At 41.3% G+C, this 11,197-nt stretch overlaps 1 protein-coding gene across 1 annotated transcript in view; it reads right to left on the reverse strand.

Moving 5' to 3' along the window:
* TBX15 (T-box transcription factor 15) overlaps positions 1-11,197 on the reverse strand; it is a 77,022-nt gene that overhangs the window by 64,753 nt on the left and 1,072 nt on the right. The gene's annotated exons all lie outside the window — the stretch shown is intronic.

Genomic DNA, 11,197 nt, shown 5'->3' on the forward strand with positions numbered 1-11,197 from the left:
TGGAGTATGCTGCCAAAAGTCTGAACCCCTAGAAACTCATCCTATGAGGCTTTTTTTATGATATGTAAATTTATTCAGGAACTTCACTCAGATTACTCCTCCCTTGAATGACGTCAGCCAGGCCTATAAAACAGACCAGACTCAGAACCAGACACTACCAAAACTACTTTCCTTAGAATAGCTATAAAAACAGAATCTTGCAAGTAAATGGGCTACTTCTCCTCCCTCTTTTATCCCTCATGATAATTGCAGGAATATCTTCCTTCTGTCCTTCGAGACTTTATTCAAACATTGGCAGATACGATTCTAGCCAATGTCCAACTGCAAAGGAAAAAGCAGCTATGAGAGGACATAGCTGCAAATGCAAATCTCCTACTCCACCCCTCAGACTGGTTTGCCTGGAAGATTCAGTCAAAAATTCCAGGGTTCTCAAATGACAGTAGATACCCATTTTTAACTGAACCAATCAGAGAATTTATTACTGCAGGTTGTAGTCTTGACTTCCTGTATGAATTATGTTCTAGCTGCAGATACCCTTTCAAAAATGTTTTAGAGGAGGTGCATAACAGCTCTTTCTGGCTCATAAACTAGCGGAAGTCTTTTAGTAGTCATAACAGCAATATTTGGCCATTTTCCTGAAAATGTATCACTAATGTTATAAATGTTACAACCCTTATTTTTTTTAAAAAAGGGGCACCACAAATTCATCCAAATGAAGAAGTCCATGCAGATTATTTGCATAACCTACTAGGCACTGATTAGCATTGACTTCTGAACCTGTAGCCTGAACAGGCTCTCAACATTAAATAGTTCCCCCATTTTGGAGAGATGACGGAATAAATGGGCTAGTTGAGGTTCTGCAGACTTAAAGCACAAATTTCATCCCTTTTCTTCTTCCAAGGTCCTTTTAAAGAAAAATAAATCTATGTAATTCAGCCACATTCTCCTTAGTTAACTTCATACCATCCCTGATAATGGCCTTCGTGGTTCTCAGCAGGCCATACAAAAGAAAGGAAGCCTACTTTATGCCCCAATTTACAGTGAAGTGCACTATGTCTCGCATTGCTTTGTGTTTATTTGTTTTCATCTTATGGACAAATTCATTCTTACAGAAGGAAATGAATTCCAAAATAATGGCAATGAGGGACAATTTCATTTTGCTCTTTAATAATTGCTGACGATCAATTTTCCATTTCATTTAATACTGTATCTTTGATGGGTTTGTCTCAAATATCAACAACAAAAAGGAGGATATATTAAATTGCAGACTTAACTTGCTTAACATGAATTTCCTTATCTGGTAGTCTTATCAGAGAGCAATCTAGAAGCGTAGCTGAAATCCTTCCCCAACTCTTAAGTGGGCTTTTTCAAACAATAAAATATAAATATTCACCAAGGAATTCCATTTTTATTTTGACAACTGTATATTTCTGATTTAGTTTATTTTTGTTTTTAAATGTCTTAAAAGGAAACATTAACGAAGAACAAAATAGCTGAAAATGTGCTACTTCTGCATTACAGATGTATCAAAAGTAAAGCTCCCATTTCTGGCTCCAGATGGAGCCTTCCATTTTCTTAAGCTATGGCAATCCCCCCAAAATCTTGCTGACATTAGTAGAACTTCACTGGTGTGGTTAAATGCCATACTAGCAGAAGAGCAAAGGATGACAGAGCAAGAAAAATATGCTTGAAGTTACTTAAAAGTCTGCATCTATATTTAATGCAGAATGCTGCCAAAGCGTTTTTAATTATGCCTGCACTGGAAACTTAAATGGATTCCAAAAGATGCATTAAAGACAAGCTGTGATCATTAATTTTCACTGCAGGCTCTTCATACCCCCAAGTTCCAGTTGAAGATCTAAACAAATCAAGTAAAATAAAAATGTAATCTTGAACCAGTTTTTGGATGAAGGCATTTTTACATATGCAAAGCCCTAAATAAATGCATCCCAAATGGGTAAGTTGTCTGCAGTGTATCTTTACTCATTGAAGCCCTCCCTGGAGTTTAATAAAGTTAAGTAACGAGCCTTCTGTTTAGGGGTGGGTGAGGCTACCTTGCTCAGCTATAAAGTCTTTTCTGAAGCTTGAAGGCTACCCTTCCTTTTATCCCTTTTTTTCCCATGGGGGGGGGCACTTTCTCTGAAGAGAACTATCGATGAAGACTGAGTGATGCTACTGAGGGAAAGCTGAGTTGAGCTGATGTAATATGATAGAAAACTGGCACCCAAATGGGAAAAGAGAATCATGGTAGGCAGTTTGGATCTCATGTTCTGAATCTTGCTTACAATCAGGCTTCTTTGGAATAGCCTAAAACTAAAAGCCCAGAACCACACGGTGAGTCGAATCCCCCTCCTTTCTCCAGCTCCATATGTAAGACAATAATATGATGTGGAAATGGGTGGTTATTTAAAACATAAGTAATCCCTTTAAATGAAGACATTAGTCAACACATACCAAGCTCTTTTTCTGCACCTCTTACAGTCTTGAGTGCATTTGCAGGAAGCTATTAATTTTACCCTCCCCAAATCACATTCCTGTTATATTTTTATGGCAGTGTAAAAAGGTTGGCCTGTTACAGAATGACATCATGGAAATGATCATGTGGAGGAATAGGCTGAAGAATGCTGGGCATGTGTGCCATATTTTAAATCTTTTGTAGAAAAAAAATTAACAACTCAATCAACAATAGTAGACATCAACATCTTTTTTCATGAGTCATCTTACTGCTTATAAGGGCCAATTCCCCCCTCCTCCGAGAGAGACTATTTTAAAAAGGCACCTTTTATTCACAATCTCATTTTATTCACACCCAAGTTATCCTCATTCAGCAGGTGCATGATAGCCCTACTTCTTCTTTCTGCAGGAAAAATGTGGAAGACATTTCCAGCCATAGGCATTTTTCCTTAAAATGTGATAGATTCCTAAAGACAAATTTGCTCCCAGACAGAGCTAAATAACATCTTTTCTAAAGAATGGGTGACCAAATCCAGAGTTTATACCTACTGGCTTGGGTATTTCGCCTTAGGACCCTTCCAGTATATGTTACCAATGGGTTCTTGGGAAAATTAAAATTGAAAAAAAAATTCTGTCCCATTGGGCTGTTTTTAAAGGAATGGACAAAGGACAGGGCACACTTTTATGAATACTAATCTTTAGAATGTGAACCAGTGGTGGGATTCAAATTTTTTAATGACTAGTTCTGTGGGCGTGGCTTGGTGGGCGTGGCACGGGAAGGATACTGTAAAATCTCCAGTTAGAGGTGGGATTTGCTGGTTCTCCAGCAAAGTACTCAAAATTTCCACTACCGGTTCTCCAGAACTGGTCAGAACCTGCTGAATACCACCACTGATGTGAACTAAGTAAATTCAGATTTATTTCAGAGTATTCTAGTGGGAAATAAAATTTAATATAACCCAAGTATATTTCTAAATGCCATTAACACTATCCATATATTATAAGTTGAATTCTGACTTATTTATACTTAGAAACCCACTGATATCAATGGAATTTAAATGAATGTACATTAAACAATGTATTGTTCAATAATGCTTTGTGTTTTGTTTTCTTTTAATAATCTCAGCTGATCTTTTTCTCTTTCAGGGGACAGATAATATGTATATTCGTGTGTGTGTGTGTAAGAGAGAGAGAGATGATGGAAAATGGGTTAATTAATGAATTAGTGAAACTAATTTCACAATTTCAAGCTATTAGCTTGAGTGAGGGTAGACTTCATTTTCTAAAGAAAATAAACGCTGTTTAAAGTGTTTAGAATAAGATAGTGTTTTGATAAGACAGAACCTTATGATCATAAATGTTCATCTCAGATAATGATAATAATGTACTGTTCCTCTAATCTATGCAATCATTGAGTTATTCCTCTTTTATTAAATATTCTACTTCATCAAGGGCTCTATAAATATTTCCTTGAATCCAAAATGTGCTTCGGGGGGTAATTAATTCTTCTCTTTATGTCTTAGATTCTTATTCTCAGGTTTCTTTCCTAAGGAAGCATACAGGACATTCCTTCTCCAATTTTTTTCAGAACTGCAACCCTCTGAGGTTGGCTGAGTTGAAAGATAGGGACTAGCTCAAAGGGAGGAAGTTAGATTTGAAGTTGAGTCTCCTTAGTTCTCAGCCAACATTTTAACCTATAACCTTTCAATATTAAGTAAAGATTTAAAAAAATTATGTATCAGTGATCGACACAATCTACATACCAAGATTTAATTGCTATCCATTTCAAAAATATTTTCTCCTGAACATGAATAGGCATGAGAAGACTGTTTTCCACTGCAGTTATTTTTGGTGGGTAAAAATTCAAAAGGCCTCAAGTTTGTTATTGGAAATTTCCAAGTTAGGCTGCAAAAACAGGGTCTCTGACACTTTGCAGAGATAATACTGTCAGCCAGCAGATGAACTGGTCTGATTTGATCCAGGTCAGCTTTCTGCCCAATGATTTCTATCCATGGAAGTGCCTCTGCCAGTGCAAGCATGACTTCCTCTCCGGCCCAGGATGTAGCCTAGAAAGGTGGACAACCTCCAAAGAAGACCAATGTGGGTCTGGGAGGCTGCAGGGAGGAGAGCAGATGTTCACTTATACTATATAGGATGTAGCCTGCAATTTCCTATAGTGATGGTTAATTCCTCTTTGTTAGAACTACTTCAAAATGTTGCTGCATGTAATTGAGGAAAACATAAGTATCTCTCCGGGAGCAAGACAGCCTGGTATAGTATACTTATACCAGTGGTATACTTACACATTCTTCAGACAGTGTGTGTTTTGTGATTGCTCCAAAGAAGGAAAGTTGTTCATGTTTGTCACACTCTGATAGTTTGCCCTTCTGTGTCATGCTCTTTTTTTGAATCTATGGGCTACATCCAAAGTCAAAGAAGCACTCCTCCACTTGCATCACACAACTTCTCCTCCACACCATCTTCAAAAGTTCTACATTTGTTGCAAAGTTTCTTTTAACCCTCAAAGCAAATTTGGAAGAATGTAGGCATAAGTTTTCTGAAATTCTGCCAATAAAACTGTTGTGTTGAACGCAACTGATAAAAGTCACAGCATTTCAAACACCTTTTCAAAGACATAATATTCTTATATGCCCACAATTCTTTGAAAAAAAAATGAAATACAAAATGAATTAAACTTCAGAAAGGGCAAAACAGAAGAAACAAACAGAAGAGCAATTTATATGAATTAAGGGAAACAAACATGTTGCCATATTTCCTAAAATGTGTGGGACTTGATAGTATTAGAAGACATTAGGATTGTATCACTACTTTTTTTGTTTCAAAACCACATATCCAAAGAATGGTACTGCCTGAAAATAAATGAACTGAACTTTCAAAATGACTAAATAATGTGCATAACAACAACAACAAGCACTTTGGATGCAACACCAAAGCACCTCTTGGATACCATTGGCATTGACAAAATCCCCATCAGATAACAACTACCTATCCCAGGTCCTTGGGAAAGACCCAATAGATGGATAATAATGCCAAATCTATTTAACCGGCTAGCTGACTTGCAACCAACCATAATAACAATAATCTGTTCAAATAAACTTCTGAAAAAAATGAAGCAAATTTTAAGCTATTTTAAACTCTTTGATATGGCCCAAGGGCTAATCAATAACTAAGCAATTTTAAACTGATTTTTCAGTTTTGCATTTCAGCCAATGCCACATATTCTTTGAGAATCAACGTTATCAAATTAATGTGTGCTAGGCAATTAAAGCACATTGCCCAAAATAAAACTTAATTTAGAAAGTGAGATTCCAAGGCTCTTGGGGCAATTGAAAGGTTCAAAAGCATGATTTCTGCAAGAAGAATTCATCCAGAGAAAGCTTATCAAGCCCTCATTGCAAACCAGTAATTGAAGGGGATGTGCCAATTAAATGCTGTCCTCCTTGATCTGCAGTTAATGAACGACTTGGTTGATCTGCTGAACCACTGGAGAATGGCCCCGGGTTCCTCCTCCATCAGCAGGCTGGTGGGAAGGGGGTGCCAGGTCCAATGAATGCAAAAGTGGCTTGCCAGAGCAGGCTCCGTTTGGAATGCTTCCTTGTTCCCCTTCCCCATGGGAGCAATAAACAAACAGAAAAATAGGCTCTGAGTGTTTTTCGGCAACTGCCTGGGCCACCTGCTACTCCCCAAGCAGCCTCTAGCCTGGGGATCATGGGGAAGAGTCAGAGGCCAGGCTGAATGGTCATCAGCTTTATAAATATCTCTTCCACAGCTGCTCAGGCGGAGGTGTCAGGCTGACAAGCAAGAGAGAGAAATGTGGGCACATCTTGTAATATTACGGAGACTGCTTAGATGGCTGTCTAGGATTACACGCATGCATGCACACTATATTTTACAACTTTCCTCTCGGGCTGTGAAAACTTTTCAGATGTTTGAGGACTGTTTGTCATAGACAGCCATTATGCATTCATCAGGGGTTAACAAAACTGGCTGTTTATAAAGATAAAACCGCAGGCCACCAAAAAAAAAAAAAAAGAGGATGGCATGGTCAAACGACTAAGCCAGCTCACCATTCCATTTTTTAATGGTTAATATTGCCCCCCTCCTGACCGAGTAATGGAACAGCCAAGCTCAGCTAAAAAGCATTCTGTCCTCACAGTAGTTATTGCATTTGGCTCTGGAGGGGAAAGCGGCTGACCACTCCACCCATTCCCAAGAACCTACAGAGAAAGAAAAGAAAAGAAAAGAAAAAGATTCTTCTTCTTCAACAAATCATAAAATGCAAAGTTCTGGAGCTTGGTTGAGCCCAAGCAGTTTGCAAAGTTTGCAACCCAACCTCCAAAGAGCTCTACTGTGGCTCTGCCTAAAATGCTAACTCCACTGGAAGAATAGAGAGATATTTTTGCCTGTAAGGTTTTATGTCTGTTTTTTCTTATTGTCTCAACAGAAACATCAACTATTGTACAAGGGGATGGGAAGTCCTGAAATAAATATGACTAGGACGGCATCCTAAAACAAGCTGATTATATAACCCACAATAATTTATAATTGTCTAAAAGTGAGGCCATCAGTATTAACCTGGATAATAGAATCAAGTTAGCTTAATTTTGGTTAAAAAAATACATTAAAATGTTATCTTTCCATTTTTCCATATGTGGAGGCATCCCAAAATATCACATCAATGTGCACAGATGTTCTTAGCAATTTGGCAGTCTTTTCCTATTAATAATTTCTTTATGTTAAAGTTCCAGATAAAACTTAGGAAATTGTTATCAGAAAATAAGAAATTTGCTTAGACCATTTTTGAGTGGGGATAAAAAACAAATGGAAGCGATTTGTCAGAGTGTTCTCCTTAGTATTATTAATTGAAAATATATTGGATTCTATTCGTGATCTATACTGAATCTGTTTCTTATCAAATTAGTATATATTAAACAGCGTAATGAATGTGTTTTGCTGCCTCAGTTACAGAGGAAGTGTAATTAAGAAAATAAGTAAAAGAAAAGTACACACTCAAATGCAGCTGCAATCTAACAAAAATACAGATATTTTTGCTGTGGTTTCTGAGGGACTGTGATAATAATAATAATAAATTTATAATAATAAAAGTAGAATATAAATAAATGAAATGTATGTATGTATCTTTCTCTCTTTCTTTCTCTCTCTCTCTCTCTGTATATACTCACAGGCTTACATGCATACATACAGATAGATTAGGAAATTTATTACAGTCCCTCAGAAACTGTAGCAAAAATATCTCTATATTTTTGTTAGATCGCAACTGCATTTGAGTGTGTTCTTTTCTTTTAATTATTTTCTGAATTACACTTCCCTCGCCATTAAGACAGCAAAAGACGTTCATCACGCCGTTTCATTAATAAATACAGTTCTAATGTGAAGTAAATCGAGATAAGGTAAAGTAAGGGGGAGCGAATAAAGAAGTCCTCTGTAATCCTCCACAGTCGAATCTTTCTTCCCTTTGGCTGCGGCGCTCTAAGAAACGAAGCCCAAAGAGCTCTTTTATGCCAGGTTGAATCTATTTCAGTGGGAAAGCGGAGGGAAAAAGAGGGAGCCCCGCCGAGGGACCCTTTCCAGAGGAATCGGTCCTTCTGTCTTCTCTACGGGCGGGCGACTGTTGGAAGAACGGTACGCAAAGATTCCTCGCTTGAGACCGGGCCCAGATACCTGAAGCCTCGGGGTGCAGACTTCTCAGCTAAACTTGGGGAGGCAATGCATGTAAAGCAAGGGCTGGAAGTGGGGGTCGCCCGCTTTATGGAACCCTGCAACGCGTCTCGCCACCTTAGAAAAGATCAAAGGGCGCCCTGCCCCGATTTCAAGGTCTGGTTGTGCGGCTGAGAGTAAGGAAGCCAGGCTTTGCAGCGCTCCAGCCGTGGCTGGGAGATGTGTGTTGAAACGTGATAAATCAATAGAGCCGGGAAGTGTCGGATGTCCTCGACCCCCAGAACAGGGGAGCCGTTTTCTTGAGAGGAGACCGCTACGAGAGCGCGACTCTTCAAGTTTTTGCCTACTCAAGGGCGTAGCATCGCAGCCTTATGCTCGTAGTCTGAACGGAAGGAAACTGTCCCGATTTAAAAAAAAAAAAATCAGAATTTCACTACGCGCCTATCGAAGAGGGGGAAACGTCTCTCCTAAACCCCATGAATTCAGTTGCGCATTGGAAGCGAGGCGATTCACAGCTAACTCTAAGAGGGGCAGTGGTGACTTTTCTTCCCTTGTATTTAGAAATTTTATTTAGAAGTTCTGTGGGCTATGGCCGCCAATCTTACATAAGTAACTCTCTAGGCGACCAACAGTGGTCAATAATAAAAAGTAAGTCTAAACATCCGGCCGTCTATGCGATCAGCCATAAGAATTATAACGATCTCTGTAAAGAAAACAAATGTTGATAAGACAACTGCCAACTCTGTACCGACGTCTGTTCCCGCTTGAAAGCAAAAAATCACGGCCTGTGTTCGAAGGCCGGCCAGCCTTTCCGACTAGAGTGAACCCTCCTGGGCAGGAGCAGCCGCCCCGCAAAGCTGAAGGCTCCTCGCTTTTGGAAGAGCTCCGGGCGCTTCCATTCCACTTAACGCAGCTGCCGGCCAGTCAACTTCTCGGGGGAGATGCAGACCACCAGAACCCGGGAAAAAAAAGCTGTCTTGGTCCGGCCAGCCTGATTCCAAAAGTGCGATAGGTCTGAAAAGAAACCGGAATAACCAGCCAAGGGATCTTCGGAGGTTTGTAGCACTCGCCCACCCCCACCCCCGTGGAAAATCCCTTCCGCGTCCTTCTGGGGTGAGGGACAGTATGCAGTTATGGAGGGCCAACTCGTCACCCTGGCGGGTTTTGCTTCGAATATATTTTTCAGGTGGAATCCGACGACGCAGTTAAAAATCCTCTTATACGCGAAGGGTTTTGGACCTGTAGACCGCGAAGAAAAAGCCTGGAGGAGGCCGGGTGCAGGGAACCCTATAGAACAGGCAACTCTAAGAGGCCGTCAGGCAACAGGAATGAGAGTCTGGTATAGAATAACAGTCACTGCCTGGAACACAAGAGAAATCAGTTGCATCAAGACGAAAGGGAAGGAAAAGGAAGGGAAGGGAAGGAAAGGGAAGGGAAGGGAAGGGAAGGGAAGGAAAAAAGTTCAACTTCCTACCTTTATATGGTTCAGTAAATTTCTATTCCTTCTCTGAACATTCATAGAATCCCAGTTCATTCATGAATGTTCAGTAACCTTCTATTTATTCTATACTATTCTAAAATAATCATTGACAAAAAAAAAATCTCGATTACTTTTCTTTTCTCTAAGGAAAAGAGATTGAAGTGAGACTCAAGGAACCCGGGCGGCTAATTCTAGCAGGCCTGCCGGCCTTTCATCCCATCGATTATAGGGGAAGAATCGCCGTTTGGGCTTCTGAGCCAAGAAGAACTTGTTTTCTTTTGGAGGAGAAACGGAGAAATTTGGAAACTCCGGATGGTCTCAGAAAATACCTCGCCCCAATAGCCTGTGGGTGGAAGGCCAGTCTCTGGAGTCTCGGACGTTGCTCGCCGGGCCCTCGGGCCTCGCTCACCTGCCAGATGCTGCAGAGTCAGGAAGGAAAGCCGTAGTGAGGACTAGGACCTTCCATTGCACTGACTAGTGCTCGTTATTTCCGTAGAGGAAGCAAGACCAACCCGCTGTCACCATCCTCTGGCGGCTTTCAAAGCGCTCAACCTCTGGAGTAATAAATCACAAAGACGCACACGCACCCACGCACGCACCTCGCCAGGCCTGGCCGCTAGGCTTCAGAACTCAATTCACTCAACTGCAGTTCCGCTGGTGGAAGTTTTGGATGAGACACGGCGCCATCGGGGATTGCTTTCAAGGGAAGAACAGCAAGGCAGGCAGACCGCAGCGGAGGAATCAATTGCTCAAGAGTAGCGCATTGCCAGGAACGATAGAAGACAAGGCCAGGCTGGGCCGCTCCCCGCGAAGCCAAAGACGACGGGACGGCTCTTAGGCCCAACTTTTGAGGCGCCTTCTCTTGTTAGACATGAAGCTGGAGAAGGGTGTGCAAATTACCTGCCTGGCCTTTGGCTCTAATTTCATCTCTAAGAAGTTCCCCGTGTTTTAGAATGTGTGTATTTGTGCGTATTTGTGTGTGTGTGTGTGTGTGTCTTAAACCTGTCCTCGTGAAAATTAGAGATGCTGGAAAACCCCAGGCTGACCTGCTTAAAACTGAAAGCGCAAAACGTAAGCAGATGCTTAACCAACACACTTTTCAAAGCGGATGGTTTTTCCATCCTTTGAATGCCTTTTATAAAAAGAGCGGTTTGAAGAGCGCACCAATCCTCTCCGCAGTCCCAATTTAGCGAATCCTAAGAAACTTGCTTCTTGGGAGGGATCTGCGCGTTTTCGCTTCGACAAGAATCTCGAGAGCGTTGATGAGGGGCAGAAGGGGGAGCGTTCGGCCTCGGCCAAGCCCCGCGATGCACTCCCCACAGTTCATGATCCACCGCCCCACGGGGCTTGCCCGTTGCCAGCTTGGAGGTCTTCGATCCTGCTGGACGCCGATTTGGCGACCCAAAGGTGGCACCGAGGTTTGACTGCCACTCTTGGCGCCTCCTCAGCCCTTGCAATTCAGCGGACCCTGGCAGACTTGGACAACTGCTGGGCACCGCCGTGTCCCCGGCTGAACTTACTAAAGCTGTAAACACACGCCTTTACAGGGGCGCTCCCCCCACC

Source organism: Pseudonaja textilis, chromosome 2, assembly GCF_049901715.1.
Source record: "Pseudonaja textilis isolate UNSWEBS1 chromosome 2, rPseTex1.2, whole genome shotgun sequence".
Lineage (NCBI taxonomy): Eukaryota > Metazoa > Chordata > Lepidosauria > Squamata > Elapidae > Pseudonaja > Pseudonaja textilis.